We start from the raw sequence: 8003 nt of genomic DNA, 5'->3' as shown, positions 1-8003 counted from the left end.
AGGAAGGTCAGTTTTAGGGTATGTTCACACGGCCTATTTACGGACGTAATTCGGGCGTTTTTGCCCCGAATTACGTCTGAAAATAGCGCCTCAATAGCGCTGACAAACATCTGCCCATTGAAAGCAATGGGCAGACGTTTGTCTGTTCACACGAGGCGTATATTTACGCGCCGCTGTCAAATGACGGCGCGCAAATAGACGCCCGCGTCAAAGAAGTGACCTGTCACTTCTTTGGCCGTAATTGGAGCCGCTATTCATTGACTCCAATGAATAGCAGCGCTAATTACGGCCGTAATTGACGCGGCGTTCAAGCGCCTGCACATGCCGTTACGGCTGAAATTACGGGGATGTTTTCAGGCTGAAACATCCCCGTAATTTCAGCCGTTACGGACCCCCGCCGTGTGAACATACCCTTATAGCTCCTCTAAACAGCAAAACTGTTTACAGCGGTGCTAACATAATTGCACAAGGGTTTTCAAGTGTTTTCTAATCATCCATTAGCCTTCTAACACAGTTAGCAAACACAATGTACCATTAGAACACTGGAGTGATGGTTGCTGGAAATTGGCCTCTATACACCTATGTAGATATTGCATTAAAAACCAGACGTTTGCAGCTAGAATAGTCATTTCGCACATTAACAATGTATAGAGTGTATTTCTGATTAATTTAATGTTATCTTCATTGAAAAAAACTGTGCTTTTCTTGCAAAAATAAGGAAATTTCTAAGAGACCCTAAACTTTTGAACGGTAGTGTATAGCCACATTGCCCTGTAGATACTGCTCCCCCTTGTAGATAGCGCCAACACCCCGCTGTAGATCGCCCCACCCCCCTTGTATATCGCACCACCACTCCTCCTGTAGATCGCACCCCCACCCCCATTCTTGTAGATAGCGCCACTGTAGCTCCCACTAAGAGCTGAATCCCAGGTCAGGGCGTCGGCAATCTCTGGCCGGTGATTCAGCTCCTAGTGGCAGCTACAGTTGCGCTATCTACAAGAAGGATGAGGGGTTGATACAATCTACAAGGAGGGGGTGGGGGTGCGATCTACATGTGGGGGTGCGATCTACAAGAGTGGGGTGGTGGTGCTGCGATCTACAAGGGGGGTGGGGGTGCGATCTACATGTGGGGGTGTGATCTACAAGGGCGGTGGGAGTGCTATCTGCAAGAGGGGTTGCTGTCTGCAAGGGTGCGTGGCACTATATGGGGGTGGTACTGTGGCACTATATGTGGGCACTGTAGCACTATCTACAGGGACATTGTGGCACTATCTACATGGGCACTGTGGTGTTTTCAGGGGATTGGGATAAAAAAAAAACCTGACAAAGGAAATCCATTTGGAGACACTGATACAAAATGGAGATGAAAAACTGACAAGTGATCAGATTTTAATGGCCATTTTTTTCACTGTCATGTGACGGTAGCCTAAATCCACATGTACCGTGGTCAGGCCGGGAAATCCAGCAGACACACGGACCGTTTTTGATGGTCCAATCAAATCCAGCCTTAATGTCATTTATATAAAACCCCATCGTGGGGCCGGTACTGCACAGCGTCCTGCTCAGACTTCAGACACTATAATGTCATCTTACCCCAGAGTGCCCGCTGAGCACAATCTGCCTGGCCCTGCTGCAATTTACACTGCTCTCGCCTGCAATGTTGGAGACTGGCTGTGGTGGTGACGGGCAGAGAGGGATGTTAGTGCACACTGTGCATAATTGATTAAAGATCCTGTTAAGGGGGTTTTACATTGGGCGATTATCGGGCAGACAAGTGTTCATATAACACTCATTGCCGATAATTGCCCTGTGTAAAAAGGGCAGCGATCAGCAGATGAATCATATCATCTGCTGATTGTATCGTTTTAAAAATGTAAAATATTATCGTTGTTGGCAGCACATCTCCCTGTTTAAACAGGGAGATGCGCTGCCGACATGATGATAATGTATGGGGACGAGCGATCGGAGTAACAACCGCTCGTCCTTATCCATAGCTCCGTGTGACAGGAGCAAATGAGCGCCGATCAACAATGTCTCGTTGATCGGCGCTCGCTGCACCGGCCGAATATCGGCAAGTGTAAAAGGCCCCTAAACCTGTTCCCTGTCGGGAAACACAGAGGTTATAATCAATTAGATATACATTTTTCCAATTGTATTTCTGATAAAAAAGTATTTACAGAGGTTAAAAATTGTGAAGTTATGTACAATTATAGCAATATATGTTAAAAAGTTATTTATATAAAGAGAATAATTTATTAAATTATCTCTTGGTATTACTGTTAAATAAACGGAAAAAAATTAAAAATTAGAAAATCTAAATTTAAAGAGGCTCTGTCACCAGTTTCATACTTCCCTATCTCCTACCTAATCTATTAGGCACTAAGTTGTAGATAACTACTGTGTTTTAAAAAAAACCAAAACAAAACGTTTATTAGTGACAATGTTATGAGCATTATAACATTTATGCTAATTTTTGGTAAAAGCCCAACTGGGTGTTTTTTTTTACTTTAACCCCTTAATGACGTGGCCTAGTTTGAGCCTTGTGGCTCAGAGTCCATTTTTCAAATCTGACATGTTTCACTTTATGTGGTAATAACTCTGAAATGCTTATACCTATCCAAGCGATTCTGATTGTTTTCTCGTGACACATTGGACTTTATGTTAGTGGTAAAATTTGGTCGATATATTCAGTGTTTATTTGTGAAAAATTGCAAAATTTTGAGAAAATTTAGAAAAAATAAATTTCAATTCAGAAAAATGCTATCTGCTTGTAAAACAAATGGTTATACCACCCAAAATAGTTACTAGTTCACATTTCCCATATGACGACTTTAGATTGGCATCGTTTTTTGAACATTCCTTTATTTTTCTTGGACGTTACAAGGCTTAGAACATAAACAGCAATTTCTCATATTTTTAAGAAAATTTCAAAAGCCTTTTTTTTAAGGTACCTGTTCAGTTCTGAAGTGGCTTTAAGGCTTTAAATTTTATTCCATTTCTTTCTGTAACACAGAAGATTTTACCAGAGAAACACTACTAAATATGTATTGTCCAGATTCTGCAGTTTTTAGAAATGTCCCACATATGGCTTTAGTGTGCTACTAGACTAAAACACAAGCGCCAGAAGCAAAGAAGCACCTAGTGCATTTTGGGGCCACTTTTTTTATTACAATGTATTTTAGGCAGCATGCCAGGTTTGAAGAGGTGTTGAGGTGCCAAAACAGTAGGAATACCCCAAAAGTGACCCCATTTTGGAAACTACACCCCTCAAGGAATTAATTTATGGTTGTTTATTACCATTTTGACCCCACAGTTTTTACAAAGTGTTTATTTATGAAAAATAGCAACATTTAGAGAAAATTTTATTTTTCTGAATTTAAATGTATCTGCTTGTAAGGCGAAATTCACACGAACGTGTGCGTTTTGCACGCGCAAAAAAATACAGCTTTTTTTGCGCGTTGCAGTTCCGTGTGTCATAAGTGTTTGGTGCGTGGCTGCGTGATTTTCGTGCATATGCCATCCTTATGACACGCGGTTTTGTGGTTTAGAAAAAGAAATGAAGGAGGTGGTTTTATTTTTCCCCTCATCTCTTGATCTACTGTTGCGCGAATCACGCGCAGCACACAGAAGTGCGTCCGTGTGCTGCGTGTGATTTTCACGCACCCATTTACTTCAATGGGTGCGTGATGCGCAAAAAACGCTCAAGTATAGGAGATGTCGTGAAAACACGGAATGTCTGAATGTCCTCATTGCCTTACATAGGTTTGTCCGACGCGCGTGATTTTCACGCGTGTATCACGGACGTTAAATACGCTCGTGTAAATAAGGCCTAAGACAGATAGTAATACCACACAAAATAGTTACTAGTTAACATTTCCGATATGTCTACTTTATGTTTGCATTGTTTGTTTGAACATTCTTTTATTTTTCTAGGACGTTTCAAGGCTTAGCACATAAGCAGCAATTTCTCACATTTTGAATAAAATTTCAAAAGCCTTTTTTTTATGTACCAGTTCAGTTCTGAAGTGGTTTTGAGCATCTTATATATTAGAGACTCCAATAAAACACCCCATTTTAAAAATTAGACCCATCAAAGTATTCAAAACGGCATTCAGAAAGTTTCTTAACCCTTTAGGCCTCATGCACACTTCCATCACCATTTTCACGGCTGTTTCTCATGGATCCGTGTGTCCGTTATGTTATCCGTGTGGTTTTCGTATGTACTCCGTGTCTGTTCCGTGTTTCCATTTCAAACGGACGTTGTGCTTACGTTTTGGCTTCCGTGTTTCCGTTAAAAAACGCAAGGTATTGAACTTTATTTGAATTTGTCACATGTCCCAGTCTCTGAACTTTGGCACGCCCTGCCATTGGTAGGACAATGGATCCATCAAAAACGGATCCATTTTTTTGACGGACCCATTGACCTCTATGGGCCCCACGGTCACGGAATCACTGACCAAAGTAGGACATGCTCTACTTTTGACGGAACGGAACAACGGATCCGTCAAAATAACGGAAGTGTGCATGGGCCCATTGAAATGAATGGGTTCAGGGTGCTATCAGTGACAAAAACGGATAGCACCCTGAAGGAAAAAAACTGAAGTGAGCATAAAGCCTTAGCCGTTTCAGAGTAATTTAAAGCAAAGAAGAGGTCACATTTACAAATTTATTTTTTTTGTCAGAAAATCCTTTTTATTACATTTTTTCCCGTAAAATGGAAGGTTTTACCTAAGAAAACCTACAAAAACCTCAAAAACAGAAGAAACAGGGAGTCCCCACAAACTGTAGAACAACCAAAAAACATAGGGGACATAGCACCCACTATAGTATCTATAAATGTATAACTGACACGTATTTATATAAAATATTGTAATCTTTATTAGTACATGATAAATAACAATACGTGATATCAGAAAAGATAACAGTAATAAAAATAAGTCAGATTCCAAAGAAACAGCATCAGAGTGGTATAGATGAAATAATACCAAAGGGTATACAGAAACCAACAATATCAAATCTTGCAAACCCCATGCAATATACAGGACATGTATAGCTGTAAAAGACAGCAGAAATACACAGCCAAAATAGAAAATAGAAGCTATAGGTAAATGCCGAGAGTGAATACCCGTAATTAGTATAGCCCTACATAGAGTAATCTAATAGGAGGAAGGTATAACACTACCGAAAATAAACCGTACCTATAGACATGGTGGCAAGAGATGAACGTCAGCCTAGATGTGGCACAGAAAAAGGCACCTCGACGCGCGTTTCGCCAAAGGAACGGCTTCGTCAGGAGGCTGACTAGTTTAAAAGTTGAGGGGGTTTTTATAGAAGTAACGGGAGCATAAAGATGTAAGGTTCTCACCTGTGGATAATTCGCAAATCGGCGCTTAGAAATAATGATGATGAGTCACTGCATCACCGGAAATGCCAAAGTAACTGCCAGGTCGCAGAGACGTCTCGTCAAATTACGTCAGACGCTCGTAACCAGAGTAACGCAGATAAACAAATTAGGCATTCCGGGATACGGCGCTCTCAACACATACATCGCTAAGCGTCTGTGCAACCAACACAGATGAGAAGCATGTCAGCTGTTGTCATAATCCAACCTGCTGGAACATATATAGATCGTGATTTATAATCAATGCATAAAAATACCTAGACATAATCATTTGACAATCATAAATATATAAATCTTTGGATCTAAATAAATCCAAAGCTATGCATCATAGAGAAATATATATATAAAGAGCATACATCAAAAAAATAGTGTATATACATATATATATAAATAAATAAATAAATAGCACCAAACAGACGAATATATCTATATGCTGTACACAATAATAATAATAATAATAAATAAACAAAAATGAATAAATTAATAAAACATATACATACACATAAAATGAATACATATATATTCCAAATTTTCTTAATTAATAAAATTAAAACTAAAACAAATCACTAAATAAATATATATATACATACATTCATCACAGGTGCATAATCGATAACAAATAATAGATGATATATATCCAAAAATATACATATAGAGTGAATTAATATATATTCAAAAATAAGCCAAAGTCAAATGAATCCACAAACAAATACAATCAATCAAATTGGAAAAAATCTATAAATAAATATAATATACATAAATACATCACCAGTGCAAACATACAAAATTAAGTGACTATATACATACATATAAAAATCTAAATATATATATACTCAAGAGCAAATGTGCATAATAAACAAATTATATGGATATAAATATATATACACTCAAAGACAAATATGCATAATAAATAAATTATATAAATATAAATATATATATACTCAAGAACATATGTGCATAATAAATAAAGTTCGCAAAAAATATATATATATAGAAACAGACAACAAACATATATCATACATGCCTAGAAAGAAAATTATATATATATATAAATAGGCTGTGACTGTGAAATGAGCCGTGACAATTAATGTAATATAAGTGAAATATATGCACCAAAAAATATATATAATCCTTTATATATAAATATAATAAAAAATATTTCTCTTTTTTCTTATCCCCTTCCTTTCAATATATAGCACAATTTAAGTGCCTAAAAAATGTTGGAACCCCCACATGTGAAAATGAGAAAACAGCATAATAAATACAAGACAATAATAAAATAAAAACAATAATAGTAAGGATAAATAATAATAAATAAAAAATAAATATATAATATATAATATAAAAAATAAATAAATAAAAATAAAAATTGAAAATTGAAAAATAAAATAAAAATAAAAATAAAAATAAAAAATATAAAATATAAAAAATAAATAAATATATGCATACTTAATAATGTAGTGAAAACATATATATATACAAAAGATGTCTAAGCATAGCAAAAATAACTATATCTCATTACATGCATAATTAAACCTACGTAACAAAAATCAACTAAAAATAATTCTCAGGGTAGATTCGACGATCGTCACACTTTATGGTGGATAGTCTTGACATGAGCCATATGTGTTAAACCCAGCGGTATATTTCTTTGCACTGAAAACACAAAAACATAAATTAAGAATAGATTCATAACAGGAAAAGCGGAAAAAACTCCCATCTCTACAAAAAACCCCCTCTAAGAAAATTAAAATTCGCGCATGTTGTAATTTTAAAGAAAAGGCTTGAAGCTTGTGGCCTCATTGAGGCCAAAAGGTGTGGTGGTATTAAGCAGGGTGATCCATTTCATTTCTTTTTTTAATAAGGCATTACGAAGATCACCACCCCTACATCCCAAACTTACCCTATCAATACCCCGAACCTTTAGGCCTCTGGGATCGCAAGAATGATATTGACGAAAATGACGAGGAATTGTTTGTAACTGGTCCAATTCCTTTGCATTGATGGCTGTTTGGATCTTACTTACATGTTCAAGAACTCTTGTTTTTAAAGCTCTGCTAGTCATCCCTATATAAATGAGATTACAGGGGCATGTCGCAAAATAGATCACGGCTTCGGTTTTGCAGCTGATATTGAATACTATTTTATAGTTCCTATCCTTTCTTGAATTAAAAAACGAGACTGAGCGTAAGATATATTTACACGCTGCACAGTTGCCGCAATTGAATGATCCCCAAGGCGGACCGCGACTACCAAAAGGATTTGACGGACTCTTTGAGATATAGTGACTAGATGTTAAAAGGTCACGCAAATTCTTAGATCTCCTCCAAGTAATGGAGGGGTTCAGAGGCAGGCTGCTTGATAGATCTTGGTCGGTAAGTAGTACATTCCAATGCTTATGTAATATTTTGCGAATTTCCACCCATTGGGAATTAAAAGTAGTGATAAACCTAACTTTCTGATCTGATCATACATTTGCTTGTGCTTTGGTTTACTCACCAACAATCCCTCACGGGAGGAATATTTCGCTCTCAGATACCCCTTTTTGATATCTCTCTTATTATAACCACGGTCACGAAAACGTGCCGACATGTCAGATGCT

This window comes from Rhinoderma darwinii, chromosome 3 (assembly GCF_050947455.1).
Source record: "Rhinoderma darwinii isolate aRhiDar2 chromosome 3, aRhiDar2.hap1, whole genome shotgun sequence".
Classification (NCBI taxonomy): domain Eukaryota; kingdom Metazoa; phylum Chordata; class Amphibia; order Anura; family Rhinodermatidae; genus Rhinoderma; species Rhinoderma darwinii.
Note: the sequence above shows the minus strand (reverse complement) of the source record.